This window comes from Dipodomys spectabilis, unplaced genomic scaffold (genome assembly GCF_019054845.1).
Source record: "Dipodomys spectabilis isolate Male_0828 unplaced genomic scaffold, ASM1905484v1 ptg000164l, whole genome shotgun sequence".
Lineage (NCBI taxonomy): Eukaryota > Metazoa > Chordata > Mammalia > Rodentia > Heteromyidae > Dipodomys > Dipodomys spectabilis.
The window spans coordinates 2,974,681-2,993,298 of NW_024870841.1; the positions used below are offsets into that span (position 1 = coordinate 2,974,681).

Here is an 18,618-nt window from a genome sequence, read left to right on the forward strand (position 1 = left end):
GATGTGGGTAAAAAATAGGAATAGATTGGTGTGGGGAGGCACAGGGAGAGTTAACTATGTCCTAATCACAATGCAGGAAATAGGTTGGGTAGGATGTAAGTAGAGAGAGAGAGAAAAAGAAGAAAGGGAAAGGGGAATGAAAAGAGACCAGAAAATAAGATAGAAACGTAAAAATTAATGTTATTTTAGAGATTAAAAGACCATCTATTTATAGAGGAATATGAATATGTTGAGAGAAAGGGAGGGACAATAGAGGAGATGAGAAAAACTTTAAAAAAATGCTTAAAATATTATATAGATATAAAGAGGTAGTACTGCTATTAATGAATTTAAGTCTCAGAGGTTTTGAATTGAGTAATAAGTTTGTGGATTAAGTGTGTACACAATGGGGGATAGGGTCTACTGGTTAACTACGGGTTTATCTGAGGATGTGCAGGACAAGAGTTAAGTCACATAAAGATGAACAAAGAGGAAAAGATGGAAAGGATAGGAAAGTGAGAAGAAAAGATCAGAAGTTCAGTAGAGCTAGAAAAAAAAAAGATAATTAAGAATGAAAGAAAAAGAGAAAGAAGACAAGAAAAGAAAAGAAAACACACATTCACGTATTCCTAAAATAAAAATTATAAGAGGAGAAAAAAAAAAGTTAATGGAAAACAATTATTTTTTCAGAAGAGGCAAAAATTAAAGATTAATAAAAGTTTTAGAAAAACAAAAAAAATTTTATATATATATAAGGTAACAAAAAAATGAAAAAAAACAAAACAATAAAAAGAAAAAAAAGAAAAGAAGAAGAAGAAAAAAAAAGTTCTTTGATTTTTTTTTTTTTTTTTTTTGGGAGGGGTGGGAAGAGTCCTGTATCTCCCTTTTGTCTGTAATCAGAGTCTGGTTGGAGTCTCTGGTCAGCTTGAGGTCCTGTGGCTTGATTGGTTTCTTAAGTCAGTTTGTTGGAACAGGCAGAAAAATGCTCTGCTTTACCCAAGATTTTGAGATCCCCCTCCCAGGTTAGTTTACTGGGAGGTTGATCTGCTTTGAGAATCACAAAAGAGGGGGATGCAGTGATGAGGCTAGGTTCTGGGTAGAGTTGAGGCCTTTCAACGAACAGTAGTTTTTCCCTGGGGCTATTTTGTGGAAAAAAAACTCACAGCACCCAGCCTGGAGCCATTCTCAGGGTTTCTGTTTTTCAATTGATTGTGGTGGCTGCTAGAGGGCGGGGCAGCCTCTGGCTCTGGTTACCCGGTGAGGAGAGCCACTCAAATGGCTGGCGCCTGAGCTGGGTGACTTTTCCCTGGATGGAACTGAGTCTGTGAGGTCACTTCGCCATTAAGTTCTTGTGACCTGCTAAATGACTCGTTTTATTCCAAGGCCTGAGCTGGAGCTAGCCGCTCCTCTGAGCTTTGTCGGTATCCAAGATGGAGATCACCGGTGCTGGGGGGGGAGGGGTGGCCTTCCCTCCTCTTCTCCCAGAGAAGGAGTGAGGAAGTGGGGCTTCTACTCACGCGGAGTCTTGGATCCCGGGTCGTCTCTGGTCTGCAAAGTGCAGGATGAAGTTGTCCGTTCCTTGTGGGTTCTTGCTGGTGTTGAGTAGAATCCGCTCGTCCGCTGCATCTGGCTCCTTCGTCCCGGACTGCGTCTCAGGTATGCCTCCGCGGCGGTGGTCGCCGCTGCGACCCTGCCGCCTCAGCGGCAGCTGCTCAGATGTGTCTGCTTGGCTTCCCCTCTCTTGACTAACTCTCTGTCCTGTGATGGCACACTTGGTGTGATTCTCTGGCTTGGGACTGTTCACTGGAACTCTGAAACTGTTTTCTATGCAAGAGCTTGTTCAGATTCCAGCTTCTCCTCCGCCATCTTCCCGGAACTCCTAAATATGTATTTTAATTGAAAAGAGACTACCCAGAACGCTTATAATTTTCTAAGCAAGGTGAAAAGTTCATATCATATCGAACTTGTTCCCTTTCATTTGCTTTTCCCTACCACCCGTTTACTCCCTCCCTTCTCCAATTCCTCCCTTCAACTCTTTTGCAAATTTTAAAGTTCATTTTCAATGTAGTGCCTTGTACATCTAGTTGATACAATGGGTCATCCTATATACTTAGTTCATCATTTTGTTATTTTGCCCCCCCCCCCGAATTACAAAAAAAATGTACATACATGTTGCAGGTCAATTGAATCAAATACAGTGACATCTGGGGTTGCAATTATTTTATGGCTAGAGAACTTGATCGATTTTTACATGTCTATTGTCCATTCTTATTTCTTCTTCAGAGACGTTTCTCTTTAAGTCTTTAGCGCACTTGTTAATTGATGGTTGTTTCTTTGAGGATTTTTTGTTGGGGGATTTAATTTTTCGAAATATATTTTAGATATGACATCCATGTCTGTTTTATGGGTAGTGAAGATCTTCTCTCAAACGGTTGGATTTCTATACATCTTGCTTGCTATGTCCTTTGCCTTGCAGAAGCTATGGAGTTTCATGCGATCCCACTTGTCAAAAGTTTCATTGATTTGTTGTGTTTCTTTGTTATCATTCAATGCTCGATAAGAAATTTACCCATTACCTTGCTCATATAACTGTAACCCCCCTGTACAGTATTTTTCACAATAAGAAACTTATTACTTAAAGAAAAACAATTACTACTAAAAAATAAGAAAATTTTGGCCCATGATAAGTAGCCCTAGAGTTTCTCCTGTTCCTTTCTGTAATATTTTCAGAGTGTCTTCTTTGCCTTCTATGTCTTTGATCTATTTGGAGTTGATTCTGGTGCAGGGTGATATCTAAAGTTGTAGTAGTAGTTTTCCTGAGGTTTAACCAATTTGGCCAGCATCATTTATTGAAGAGGGTGTTTTTCTTCCATTCTATTTTTTTGGCTCCCTTATCAAAGATTAGATGGCTAAAGGACGGTGTGTTTATTACTTTGTCTAGCCCATTGTTCCATTCTTTGTTCTATTCCTTTGATCTTCAGATATGTTCTTGTACCAGTGCCAAGCTCTTTTGATTACTATGTCTTTGAAGTTGTATTTGAAGGTTGGTATTGGTATTCTTCCAGTGCTGTTCTTTGTGGTAAGGGTTCTTTTGGCTATTTGTATTCTTTCATTGTTCCATACCAATTTCTGTATTACTTTTTCTATTTCCTTGAAAAATGAGGTTGGGATATTGATAGGTATCACATTGAATTTTTAGATAGCCTTTGGCAGTTTTGCCATTTTCACGATGTTAAACCTCTGAATACAGGAGCATGGGACTTTTTATTTCCATTACCTTAGTCAGGATTTAATTTCCTTTTTCAAGTTTTTAAAGTTTTCATCATTGAGGTCCCTCACTTCTTTAGTTTACTCCTAGGTATTTTAATTTTTTCACACATTTTCATGTAGATATCAACTGCTCATTCTTTCTGAGTTGTTCTGCAATCTTTCTATGTCTCACACAGCTGCAATAAATCAATCTTTAAATATTATTTTCTTGGGGCTGGGAAGGGGTCTCAGTGGTAGAGCACTTCCCATGTATGACTGAGGCCCTGGGGTTGATTCCTCAGCACCACATAAGCAAAAAAGAATACAACCAGAAGTGGCGCCAGAGCTCAAGTGGTAGAGTGCTAGGCTTGAGCTGAAGAGCTGAGGGAAAAGCGTCCAGGCCCAGAGTTCAGACCCCACGCCTGGACCAAAAAAAAAAATATTATTTTCTTCACTTCTTTAGTATCTTTTTTTCATAGTGATAGCTAGGAAAAATTTGAAAATGGTTTCTTAGGGAAAGAAACAGGCTGTGTTATTTGAGCTTTCAGAAAATGCTTGTGTTCATGAATGGTGACTACTGAACAATGATGCAAACATAACACAAATATAAACATTTCAAGCGCAAATTTTCTATTTCAAATTGATTTGGGTTATGTTTGTATGCTGGTTCTATATAAAACTTTAATGAACATTCTGGGTCACAATTATAACACGAAGATGACAACCTTCTACTAATGGTAGACTTTGTATGAGAATGACAGTGATTATTTTTTCATAAATCTCTCAAGTTTTATGTTTATGTTTATTAGAGGGTAATTTCAATATGAACCATTTTTAGAAGTTATCCAGTTTCTGACACATATGTTGCTTTGCCTGCCTTGTAGATATGTTTTGTGTATATCTTCTTAATTCACATCTTATCTCCATATTAATTCAAAGTAACAGTGAAACGGGCAAAGACTTCTCAAAACAAGTACTAGCAAATGTTAAATAAAATAAGCAGGAAAGAGAAAGTTTCACAGAATGATTTTTTATGTACACATAGTATATCCTATCCTTATTTTTCATAAATACCAAGCAATTATTTTTATCTAAATCTTCTACCACGGTTATACTGAGGGAACTTTGGGGGTATTGGTAATTAAATATTGACATTGGAAGTATGCATTATTCAGTGGCAAGTTCCTTTATTAAACATCTAATGTATATTAACCACAAAATGGTAATAAAACTGTTTGGTGTTACACTAATAAGGGCATCTTATTGTGAGTTTCCAAATCTGCCTGTTTGGAATTACTATTTTATGAATCCTAAGGAACTGAAGCATTTCAATATTGTTATGCATATGGTTTGAGACGATTTTAACAAGACTGACATGGGAGAGAAGACTTCAAAGTCTGTTTAGTCTTTAAATGGAGAATCTGACAAAATTTCTGAACAATCCAAATAACTTGGACACAGGTTCTGATAAAAGAAGGGATGGCATGGTCGTACTTGATATCTCCTGAAATTAATCAGATGCACCAAAGCTGAGCAGGAAATGATTCCAATCAGAAAGCTTCTCAGAAGCAATGATCAGATTTTCTAACTCTCTAGTATGGGTGTATTCACATTCTAGTGAGCTCAGGTAAGAACCAAGATACCAGAAATTTCAGCATAGGTGCTCCAGTAAATTGAGTCATTGTAAAACATAATGTTCAATTCCTTCTTCTTATGGTGAAATGATCTAAAATTCATTTCAACTGTACTAAAATTCAGTTCATTTGAACACTCGATGGAATTTTCCCTGTTATTGAGCAGCCTGCAATCTGATCTTCCTTCTCATTCTTTCTTCTAATCCAGTGATATTTCTCTATCTTCCTTAGTGATCCAGTTGGGGACTACCTATAAGTTACTTTTCTTAACACTATTTTCCAAACAAGTAAGAGATATAAATTTAGACAAAAATGTTTGAAAAATGGAGTAGAATTCCACTGTTTTTCTTCATACAAGTTACCAACTTATAGCGACAATTAGAAATAACTATGGCACATTGTATATGTTGGGAAAATATAACTTGATAAGACAGATTGACTCATAAAGAAACAGGAAACAATCACTGAATTTGTATTCTAGTCGATGACATTGATGTATTTAAACATTTGTAATTTGTATGAAGAACATTCATTCAAATGGTGCACACAAGCTGATTAACAAAGATTTAATGACAATTTTCTTTTCTGGCAATACTAGAGTCAGAATGACAGGAGAAAATCTGAATAATTGTCAAAAAGTGAATACAAAGAAATCACCGTTTGCTCAGGTAAACATCCATAAGCTGATTAACAATAGGGAATATTTGGAACTTATAAAATCAAGAATATATCCATTTCTTAGTGATTATACTGGCTTTCCGTTCCTTAAACAGGTGAATTATGCCTGGAAAAATTCTAACATAGAGTCTGAAAACATAGTCATGGATAATTTCTCTACCCACCCAAACAGGCTTCCATTTCTTTCCATTAACACAAGCAAAAATGTAGGAATATGTCAGAAAATATCTGTTCTTAGTTTATGTTGGTCACTGTGTGTAAGTTGCAGAAACACTCAATCTCTTTATATACTCTTATTCTTCCATTTTAATATGCCTTGTGAGAGGTTTCCCCTTATATTGATTCCTTGAGACATACTGCAATATGAATAGAAAAATGGTACAGTTTACTTATAGACTCTGCAGGATTTCAATAATTGTTACAAGTGAATCAGTCACAAGAATTGTAGTCATTTTCAACGTTTTATGCAAATATTTCAGTTTTTTATTATTATTCAATAGGAAAAATTAAACTGCTGAATATTCATATCACCAGAAACAACCTATTTTCAAAACTAGCATGTCTGGTGATCATCTTATGAACTCGCATACATAACCTATATCCTAAGTACAATATTCCAATTTTTTTCACAATGTAGATCTTCATAAAATGTGCCTAAAGAACCAGTTCAATTAGCAGCAGAAATGGGGCTAGTGTACTATTTATTCATGTGCAATAATGTCTAAAACTAAATTGTAGTTTTAGAAAGGAAAATACACCAGTTGATATGAACAATGCAAGATTTTATGTGCAACACAATAATACTTAATGATTGTACTCATTTGTAAATTGATATCTGTAATTGGTAAGGTCTTGGACAGGGTTTGCTTATGGCATATCAGTACATTCAAAATATGTAGGAAGTATAGATCTTAGCATTTATCCTAATTGTATAATAGAAAACTGTATTTTAACTTTGACTCAAGTTGGAAAAAATGGTCAAATACATTATTATAAAAATCTCTTGAGGAAGTAGTTTTGAACTCAACATTGCATTGATCTCAAGGAGAATGATATTGGATATTTTTATTTTCATCACTCTTTCAAAGAGTTAGAAAGTTATAGAATGTTCCTCGACTCACTTTCTTCTACATATTTCATGCATTTTTGTAGGCTTATTTTATTAATATTCAATAAGTAGTATTCATCTCTTCTTCATCATTTTATTACTAGGGTAGTGGACATTTCAAAATATTGGCCAAGATGACTTTCACCTAAAATTAAATGTAACAAACGATAATAGAAACAGAATTTGAGCTATTAATATAGATCCTTAATTTTTAATTTCTGCCTTTTATTATCGTGTCAAATTCATTATCTCATACTACAATAAATCAGTCAAACACTTTTCATGTCCATTTAGTCAATTAGTTTTGAACCAAACTGATTTGAACACAAGTTAAGGTCTTCAATTTTAACCAACACCAAAGAACAGGAAACAAAGGATATCAAAAGGCATAAATAAATGATCTTGCAAGCTTCACCCAACTAACATAATGGTTGTAATTAAGCATCTAATTGTTTTATGTGAGGTAATTTTGCCTGAACAACATATACTGAATGTATTTCTCAAGGCAGGTTTTAACTCTTTTCAGCGGACTTGTGAAGTAAGTTTCAAATCCTGCTTGTGCCCTTGTGTTCAGAATTATTTGGATTGTCACTTGTACACCATCAAGATAATGCTTATCATTTATTTTCAATAATTAGTATATGTTTAAGGTAAGCTTGTAAGATGAACATAAAAGATAAAAAATATATACATATACATATGTACATGTACATGTACATATATATGTATATACGTACATATATATGTATGTTTATACATATACATTTATATGTACATTTGTATATGTATATGTACATACGTATATGTATATAAACATTTAAATGCCTGTGTAAGCATATATATAACTATAAATTATGATGGCAAATGAAATTATGTCAAAATATTTGCATAAGGGTTTTTTTGGTGTGTGTTTTTCTTGTTTATACTCTACTATGTGAGTTTCTGTTTCTATTTCATTGTCTTCCTCCTATTGCAGATCCCTGTTATCACTGTATTTGATTTTAATACCTAACAATTATATCATATGTATTAGTGAAGAAAACAGAATTTAAAATATACCATTTGGCTTATTTGTCTAAAATTCTTTTATGTTGCTTTTGTCTTGTATATCAAAAAGATAGCTAATTGCAAAATAATAATTAAATGAATTAATAGATACTGTCATTCTCATCACGTTAAAAGTGAATTCTGTAAGTGAAACTCGACTTTCCATCAGTTCTATGATTTAGGTCTACCTTTTGTTAAATTTCAATGTTATTCTTAAGGTGAGATCCAAAGGTGGTATCATTAAATCAATAAGGGACTGAATAAAATTCTTGTGATAAGTGTTACTTCTTTCCTCATTTTTCTTTCTTTCAATCTCCAATATCTCACCACCCAAGTTGTAAATATCATATCCAACATATTACCTTTGCTATTACCATATTGTTGTAACACTACTAATTGCATAAGTTCTATGGTTTAGGTCTACCTTTACAAATGAGCCTTATGGTGAATAAACTATCTTCTGAAAAGGTTTATAACACTTTCATAATACATCTCTTTCATAAACCTGAGTGTACTGTCAATAAGTACAGAGTTTGGAAAATTATGTCATAATGTGATATAAAAATACAATAGAACATTACTAAATTTGGAAGTTCTTTATTCATGATTTTATATGACTACTCTACTCCTTTACACATTTCTCAAACTTTTGCACATCCAAGTGTGAAGTGGTATGTATTATTTTGATGAGAAGACTGACATGAATTGACTGAAGTTATACAATGTATGCAAAATTTTGAAGTGATACAATAGAAAAATCTTCAATACAATTACAAAAGATATTTCATGTATATGTTGCCTCTATGTTTAATCAGAGAAAAGCTTTTTTCCCTTTAGGATGAGTGAAAAATGCAAATGCTTGTAAAATAGTCCCAGTCATAACACAGAAGATATTCAATTACATACGATTAGCTATATTTTCATAAATATATGAACACCAAATCTCTATGTGAATATAGCAATTCAAAAGGGCAATATGAGAAGTTTCAGAAGACTGACTTCTGAAAAGAGATATCAATATTTGCAAATTCTGCAAGTATTAGTCATCTTAGTATATTTGAAGAAGACATTAGTGTAGAAAAGTGTTAGGTAAAAGTATGATTTATTGTAAATGTTATTACAAGGTGCCATATAGGTTATTCCTATTACAAAAATGGGAAGATCGATGCTTCCCTAATTAATGTAAGAAAAAAAATTCTGTTTTTGAAACCGAGGAAGTATAGGGTGAAACAGGATTGCACCATGTCCTACGAAATACTACAAAACTATGTGTAAGAAAGAATTGTCCAAATACATTGATATGAACATAGAAATTATTAAGCATACACATAGTGTTAATATAATTTTCCAGGTGTTTATCTATATTGGTAAGTATTGCTTCAACATATACCATTTGACCACATTGAAAGAGTAGCAAATATTTTAATAGTCTACCTCACTTTTTTGTTTCTCTTTCTTAACATGTCCTGGTTTTGATGACTTATGTGCTGCGTAGTTGTACAATTATCTTCTATTGTTAACAACAGGAAAATTCTTGCTATCATATTTAAGTCAATGTATTTGTATTCATTTCCTTGAAAACTTTAGTCATTAGAGTGGCATCCATTTCAAAATAATGTGATTTTTAAAAAACTAGCTGGCAATTCTATAAAAGCTTTTCTTGTTAAGTAAATTCTATGGTTGTTTATTTGTGTCTGTAATTATCATGAACTGAACTGGCACTACCATTTTACTGCAAACTCTGAGATGAATACAGCATGATAATTGACAGAATGAAATAATGGAAGAATTATGATGATATCATTGAGTTATTAAATTAATTTACATGAGAGCTGAACTGTTTTGAACTTCTAGTAGGTACCAGCAGGAATGCCATTTTGAATGTTTTTTTTCTTATTATCGGCTGGAAATTTGTGAAATAAGATGAAAGAGTTATAACCCTTGAAAGAGCTTATGGTTTAGCTTTTGTAAATGTTAAAATATTAAATGTCAGAATATTTAAGCTTGGATTTACAAATACTAGAGTTTGTTTTCAAATAGTTGTGGTGAAAATCCTGCTAGTCCTTTATGTTTTCTTGTGGGATGAATCAAGTGACCACTTGGCAGGCTTTGGAAAAGCAAGCACTTAGAGAAAAAAGAATTCATTTTTCCTTTGTACACGTAGTTCAGGCTTGCCTTGAACTTTGGATGATTTTACCTTTACTAATCGAATGCTGAGATTACAGGTGTGTGCCACCATAAGTGGAATGAAACTTTATTTCCAAGATGAAAGTTCTAGTTTTAGGTGAAAGAGACCAAATCTTGTACTCTTGAACCTAAAAGAACCAAAGCTGTGTAGAAAAATTTGGAAGACTTTGAAAGAAAGTTTATTGTACAGAAAAAGAGAAAGTAGGAGTGTTGTTTGGAGTGTTAGTTGCAAACACAAAATGGGAAAAGTATGTGATTATTTATGTAAATGCCAAAAAGTGGGATTGCTGAGTCGTATTGGAGCTCTATGTGGAGTAGGTGAGTAACCTCCTTACAGCTCTCCAAAGTGATTGAACAATTTTATATTGCCACCAACAAAGCAATAGGGTTCCCTTTTGGCCACATCCACTCAAACAACTCTTGTTATTAGATCTCTTGATTATAGCCACCCTCACCATGTTAGGTGCAATCTCAATGTTGTTTTCATTTGCATCTCTTTCATGGCTAAAGAGGTTGAGCATCTCTTCATGTGTCGATTGAACATTCTTATTTCCTCTTCAGAGAAGTTTCTCTTTATGTCTTTAGCCCACTTATCAGACACTGTTTCTTTGAGGATTTGTTCTTGGAGGATTTTGTCTTTTGAGTTCCATGTATGTTTGGAATATCTTCTCCCAATCTATGACCTTTCTATTGATCTTCCTTACTATGTCCTTTGCCATGCAGAAGCCATGTTGCTTATACTATCAGATTTGTCCAAACTTTCTTTGATTAGTTGTATTTCTTGATTTGTATTGAGAAACTTTCGGCCTGTCCCTAGTAAAAATAGGGTTTCTCCTAACCTTACTAAAGCTACCAGCACAACTACGTTAATTGCAGAATTATTTACCATAACTAAGATACAAATCCAATCTAGATGGCGGGATCAAGAAAATATGGTATATATATATATATATATATATATATATATATATGGAAATGGAATTATATATAATTAAATAAAATTATATATATTATATTATGTATAATTTTCTATAATATATGTATTATATATACATAATGGAATTCTATGCCTCCATCAGAAATGATAGCATTGCCCCATTTGTTAGAAAATGGAAAAACATGGAAAAATTATATTAAGTGAAGTAAGCCAGGCCCAATGAAACATAGAAACTATTGTGTTCATTCATGTACATGCAATAAACAATATGTGTCTGGGACAAACAGAAAAGATTTAAAGCTATTTACATATGACCATAGAACTGATGCTAAGCTAAAAGAACCCCAATATAGGGACACAAGTGAGAGTTTTGCTTTCTTGCTATTGTTCCTAACTATTTGTAAAGTACCATGTTTTTTTTTTCTAAGTTCCTCCCACACAATATAACCCCTGTTTTCATGGTATTTGATGTCAGTGCCCTCTATTTTCTACATACACTTCTCTAATTTGGGATATGACGGAAAAAACAAAATGCTTAATTGGGGATACAGGTTAACACATTGTGACAATGAGATGTACAAGACACTGCGCTGAAAAACAAACTTTACAAATTAGGCTGAGAGCGGGGAGTTGCGGAGGTTGGTGGGAAGGGAGCATTGGATAAAAACAAAGGAGGAGAAAATAATGTTTCATAGGAAATATGCTCATGGCATTGCTCACATTACTGTAACCCCTCTGTACCAGTAGTTTTAGAATAAAAATGTATTTAAAAATGGGATAAGTATGTTAAGTTTTGAAAGCTTATATGGATGATTTAGACCTTTTTAACACAGAACTTAAACAGAATAGAAATCAGGTCATACAATATCCTTACTAGTAAAGTTAACAAATGTTGGCCATAGTGTGTATAAAAGGAACTCTTACAGTTCCGGCAGGAATGTGAGTGGGTTTAGAGAGCCACAGTGGAAAATAGTCTGATTATCTTAAAGAAATCAATGTGAGAACTACCCTCACCATAACTTATACATTGGAATATCAATGTTAATAGAGCGTGCAAGTGGCTCACACCTTTAATCCTAGCTTCTGTGGATGCTGATATCTGAGGATTTGGTTTGAAATAGGCTCAGGCAAGAAAGTCCATGACACTCCCATCTCTAATAAACTATAAAGAAAAACCCAGAAGTGGATCCTTGACTCAAGTGATAGAGTGCTAGTCATGAGCACAGACTGAGAGACATTGCCCTGAGTTCAAGCCTCAGGATAGCCAAAAATAATATCAGAGGCATACCTGGAATAAACAAAATATCCACTTAAATTAGCATTTCAGATAAACAATATATAATTTTTAGTAAATGTATGTTCATCTGAAATGCAAATTCATCATGGTATTCCATATTTCATCAGACAATTCATTCCTTGTGCATAATTCATTAACACAATCTATCACTCTCCAAAATCTCTTGTGATTTGTCTACTGAAAAATCAACAAGTTATAAGGAACCCAGTTAAAGATGATGGTTATTGGATCAACAGAGTTTAGAAGAAGAGACAGATAAGTTAAGCAAACACCATGGTAGAACCTGAGTGATCCACTGAAAGAAAATGAAAGATGGGAGGACAATTGGGAGTCTGCCCATAGAATTATTATATAGAGTTACTAATATGAATAAATTTGGAAAATTAATTATTGAGTTCAGCTAGGATGATTTTACAGCAATGTTAGTAAACAAGAAGTTTTACAGTTAAATAGATTGCCTGAAGATTGTTATCAGTAAATACTGTCGATTATATGGGTGGTCGGAGAAAACTGCAACATGTGAAAGCAACTAGAACAACTATATTTATGACCACATTAATATTATAAGTGTGGCCTGACTAAAATATGATATGGTTATGTTGTGATATAGGTGCTATATGAGGATTTACCCAAACAACCAACCAATTTAATAAGTGGTCATTTCTCCAAAGGAGTTAAAAATATGATCTGGTTATATTGTGGCATAGGTGCTATATGAGGATTTACCCAAACAACCAACCAACTTAATAAGTGGTCATTTCTCCAAAGGAGTAAAAATGGTTGACAGATATATAAAGAACCATTTGACATCCTTTCTTATAGAGAAAAATGCAAATCAAAAGACGCTGAAATTCTGTGTCTTCGTCGGCAGAATAACTATCCTCAAAGCAATAAAACAAAACAAACAAAAACACAAAACACGTGATATTGAAGATGTTGGGAAAATAGTAATCTCTATGCTATTTATAGCAATGTAAATTAGTAAATCCACTATGGAAATCACAATGGAAGTTTCTCATTAAACTAAACATATATTAAAGCATAATTTACACAGTCAATCAATGCAATCAAACTAGGTGATCCATTCAAACAATGAAATAATCAAAAAAATGTAGTGTATTTACACAGTCGATTATTATTCATGCATCAAGAATTATGTCATTTGCAGGAAAATGGAGAAAATTGAAAGTCACCGTGGCAAGTGTTCTATATTTAGCAGAAAGACTGATATTATCACATAGATTTTTATATGTGCGTTTGGAACCTTAAATAAATAACATACATTAAATAAAGAGTATTTTGCAGTGAAGATTACAGAAAAGGAGTGAACAACTGGAATAGATTGAATGGGGATCATAATGTTCTATACAGTTTTATGGAAACGCAATGATGTAACCTAAGATGGTTTTTATTAAGGAATATTATATAAATGCTGGTAAATTCTACAATGAAATTTCTTTCTATTAATATTGGTTAATATAAAAGAGTCACCAAAAATCAATATAACTAAGATACATTTCAGTTTGTTGTTAGATATAAGTAGAGGAATTTATTCATTCTAACTAAAATTGTATATGAATGAAAAACACAGAATATGAACATAACAAGGAATCAAATGGAAAAATATGTTAAAATGAACTATATAACTGGGACGTGGAGAGGAGTCAGGTGGGGGAGATTGAGGAAGGGGATGATACTGTTCAAAAGGAAATGTACTCCATACCTATCTGTAAACACATTGTATATCATTTTCACAAAAATATTTCAAAAAAGAAATTGCTAATAATAACCAGAAATTTTGAAAATGTATTCCGGAATTGTAAGTCATCTTAAATTATGAACCGAAACAAAGCCCAAACATGTAAAACGTATTTCAATATGATTACTGGGAAAGAATCAAAAGAAAGTGAGAATTTTTTCCTTGATTTTGGTGGTACTACTATTATAACTCAGGACTTCCTACTCACTCTCTGGTTTTATTGGCTAATGCTTTGCTAAGTGCACTATCACTCCAGCCCTGGTTTTGTTGTTACATTTGAGATGGAGTCTATCAGACTCTTCCCCCTGAGCTAGCTTGGAAATGAGACCCTAAGATTTCCACACTCCGGAATAGCTAGAAATATACGTGTAATTTTTATTTAAATAACTTTTTTTATTTTGTAACTACTGTACAGAGGGGTAACAGTTACAAGAGCAAGGTAATGAGTACGTTTCTTATCAAGCATTGTTACCTCCTCCTTTGTTTTTCCCCTACCATCCCTTCCCTCCCATTTCCACAACTACACTTCCCCCCAAAGTCCCCAGCCTAAATTGTCAAATCCGTTTTTCAACATAGTGTCTTCTATATCTCATTGTTGTCAGAGGTCAACCTGTATTTTATTTTGTTTTTGCCTTCCCTTCTCCAAAATATATCATCATTTAATACAGTGAAAACAGATTATACCAGGGGGAGGGAAATACAATCCGATAAAAAAAATCACATGGTACCTAATAAATACTTTAATGACAATAATAACCAAAAAATTGTTTCAGTTCACTTGTAAGAAATGGTCTATTAAGCTCACCTTACGCAACAGTTTGGAGTAGGCGATGATTTCACCATAGGCCCATGAAAGAGACTTCTAAACCATTTCCCCAAAATTATTGTAAGTATTCTACGGGACTTGGGTGATTTATTGTTCTTGAATTTAGATGCAATAAAAGCTAGAGAATTATGAATTGAACAGTGGAATATATAGCTTCCTAAAATATGAGAGATTTTAAAAAACTATTAAGAATAAAAGGATATGAGAGCAACTGCCATCTACAAGATTTTGTTCAAGAAAAAATGTGTTTATTATGATTCCATTAAGAGGAAGCTAGGTTAATCAAGATGGAGTTATTTTTGCTACTCCAAAGAGTACAGAAAGAGATGCAAATGGTAAATCACAAGAGAAATCACCACCCGACTTAAAGAAAGGATGTGTAGAAAATCTAAAATATGAGTGGATGTCTTTGAAAATAAAAATCAGAGATTAATATTTAAATGTAAATATGTTAAAGGAAAAGATGAATGGTTTGTAACAGCATCAGAACAGAATCAGTCCAAGAGTACTTTTTTTTTTTTTTTTTTTTTTTTTACCTCTGTGCTCTCAACCAAAGAACGGTCTGGTTGTGCATGTATAGGTAGACAGAGGAGTTAATATGTGGAGAAAAAGGACAAACCTACTGAGCTCTACCCTTAGTCTCTAGTATTCCAAAGTTCTGCTGTGGTAAATAGGAGAGAGTGGGGTAACATTGTCAATGTCAATGAGATTTTGGGAGTAGAGAGAGTTGATATTTTGCAGAACTCAGGCTTTCTATTTTAATTTCTAAATTTATGGTGTTTGAGAAAGTCCTGGAGTTCTCCAACAATTTCACTTACTGCAACAGGTGCACCTAGCTATTTAGATTAAGAGCATAAACCAATGTATTGTTTTCTAATTCTATCTGAAGGCTCACCTGAACTGATGTAACAGTTATATTAGCTGTAAAGTAAAATGAGAGGAAATGTCTGTTTATATATCATGTATGAAAATCTTCCTATCTTTTTAAAATTGCAAAATATTTAATGGCAAAAAATGGAGAGATTATTTACAAAGCTGTTGGGATTATAATGTAAAACAAGAGAAAGAAATGAAATCACAATCAATCCAGAAAATTTCATTCAGTGATTTTATATATATATATATAGAGAGAGAGAGAGAGAGAGAGAGAGACAGAGACAGAGATAGACAGAGAGAGACAGAGACAGTAATACAGAGAGAGACAGAGACAAAGATTGTCTCCAATAAAAAAAACTCAAGCCATTTGTTACAAATGAACTTGCTGTGCAGATAATGTTGAATCTTCTTGACAAAGAGGGAAGTGGGAGAGATCCAAATTATATTTTTTACACTCAAAAAAAGTTAATTTCTGGTGTTTTCCATGTATCAAAATAAAGTATTCTCCTTCTGTTAATTATAGATTACTGATAGAATGTTATTAAAAGTAATAATAGCAAAAGAGAATAAAATGATTAGAGGTTATGATACAGGGGAATGAATGACAGTAATTTTGTTAGGGAAATGAGAGAATAACTGGGAATATTCTCTTATGAATTAGAGATAGCAACTTTGAATAGTATCCTGTTATTTTTAGAGGAATTTAGGTTATGTTACTCTGTATTTTGAATATTAGAGCAACCAGGAAAAGACCATAATTTGGAGCTTGGAAGGTGGCTTAGTGGAAGAGTGCTTTTCTTGTATGCATGAGGTCCTGGGTTCAACTCCTCAGCAGCATATAAGCAGAAAAAAAGCTGGAAAGGGTTCAAGTGAGAAAATACTATCCTTGAACTGAAAAGTTGAGGGACAGAACCCAGGCTCAGAGTTCAGACCCATGACTGACATAAAAAATAATAAAATAGCCCAATTCATATTCTAAGAAATTAGAATCAGACAAAATCTTAGACTAAAGCTAACAGAAACTACTGGAATTAAAGAACACAGTAAAGAATAGAAAATACAAAAGACACTAAAATAAAATGCTTAGAAAAAAGAGTTTCTTTTTTTTTTTTTTTGAATTTCACTAAATTTTATTTAGATTTATGCTTAAGTTTAGTGTCAAGATAGAACAATTCTTATTTTCCCTGTACTAATCATGACAGATTTTGGACAAGATAATATTTTACCATTAAAAGAGAGCATTTTTTTCTTTCTTATTTTCTTCCTTTCTTTCTTTCTTTCTTTTTTTTTAAATTTTATTTTATTTTTTTTTGAACATACTGTACAGAGGGGTTACAATTACATGGGCAGGATAATGCGTATATTTCTTTTTTTTTTTTTTTGGGGGGGGGGGTCCGGTCGTGGGCCTGAACTCTGGGCCTGGGCGCTGTCCCTCAGCTCTTCAGCTCAAGGCTAGCGCTCTTTCACTTGAGCCACAGCACCACTTCCGGCTTTTTTCTTTTTGCTTATGTGGTGCTGAGGAATCGAACCCAGGGCCTCTTGCTTGCAAGGCAAGCGCTCTACCACTGAGCCACCTTCCCAGCCCCAATGCGTACATTTCTTATCAAGCATTGAAGCCTCCTCCTTTGGGAAGGGATGTGAAGGGTAAACAAAGAAAAAAGTGTTTCTACTGAAACTCTTTATATGAATTCTAATAATATGTATATTTATAATAAGTAATAAGTGGAAAATATACACCAAAAGAAAAATGACAAACGATATGCTATTTTCATAAATTAGATTAGTATATAGTAAAATAATTAAACTGTTAACTGATGCAATGCCAAGGATGAAAATAAATTATTGACAGCAAAAAATTACTTTTATTCTGTATCAGACATTTATATGAAATTTGAAATTAGTCAAATTAATATATAGTTTAAAAATGCAAGTTTTGTCTTTGTGGATGATTGTTGAGAAAGTGTGATTTTAATTGAATAAAATAATCTTATTATTGTGGAGAATGCAGTTACTAAAATGGAGTAATAATACCAAATGTTCTAACATAAGCTTATATGAAGAGAGAAAGCAATAGGGAATAAATGTTAATTTTAATAACAATTTTCTAATACTTCAGAGATGTGATATGGCATTGAGTGTTCCTTCTGTATGGAAATGTCTGATATAATATCGGAAATAGTCTTTTCATTTTCAAAAAGATAGGCAATGCTATTCTTTCTAATCAAGGCATAGACTTCCATTGTGTCTATGTACAATATTTTCTAGATCCGTTCATCTACTGAGGGGCAGGCATGTGGTCTGGTTACCTATCTTAGCTATGGTAATAATGCTGCTATAAACATAGTCGTGCTGCTAACTTTAGTATAGACTTGTTTGTGATCATTGGGTAAATGCCCAAATGTGGAATTGCTTGGTCATAGGGGATCTCGATATGGATCTTTGGAGGAAGTGCCATACTACTTTCCAAAGTGATTGAACAAATTTACACTCCAATCAACAGTGCAGTAGGGTTTGCTGCTGTCCACATCCCTTCCAGTATCTGTTGTTATTAGAGTTCTTCATTATACCCATTTTAACTGGGGTGAGGTGGAATCTCAATGTTGTTTTGATTTGCATTTCTTTTATGGCAAGAGAGGTTGAGCATGTCTTCCTGTGTCTATTGGCCATTCTCATTTCCTGTTCAGAGAAGTTTCTCCTTAAGTCTTTAGCACACTTATTATTGGGAAGTTGTTTCTTTGAGGATTTGTTTTTGGGAATTTAATATTTTGAGATCCAGGTATATTGTAGGTATGAGACCCGTGTCCATTGTATGGCTAGTAAATTTCTTCTCCCAATCCAAGGGCTTTTTATTAACCTTGCTAACTATGTCCTTTGCCATGCAGAAGCTCTGCCACTTCAGGCAGTGCCATTTTTCCAACCTTTCTTAGATTTGTTGTGTCTCTGGGTCTTTATTAATAAATGTTCTGCTTGGAAAAATTTATATTAAGTGATGTAAGCCAGGCCCAAAGAAACATAGTTCCCATTGTTTCGCTTATTTGCAA

The 18,618-nt window shown here is 33.6% G+C and overlaps 1 non-coding gene across 1 annotated transcript; it reads right to left on the reverse strand.

Annotated features, from left to right (window-relative positions):
* Positions 1-17,087: 17,087 nt before the first annotated feature.
* Trnaa-ugc lies at positions 17,088-17,152 on the reverse strand. Its single transcript has one exon. It is a non-coding gene; the product is annotated as a tRNA-Ala (tRNA).
* Positions 17,153-18,618: the final 1,466 nt, after the last annotated feature.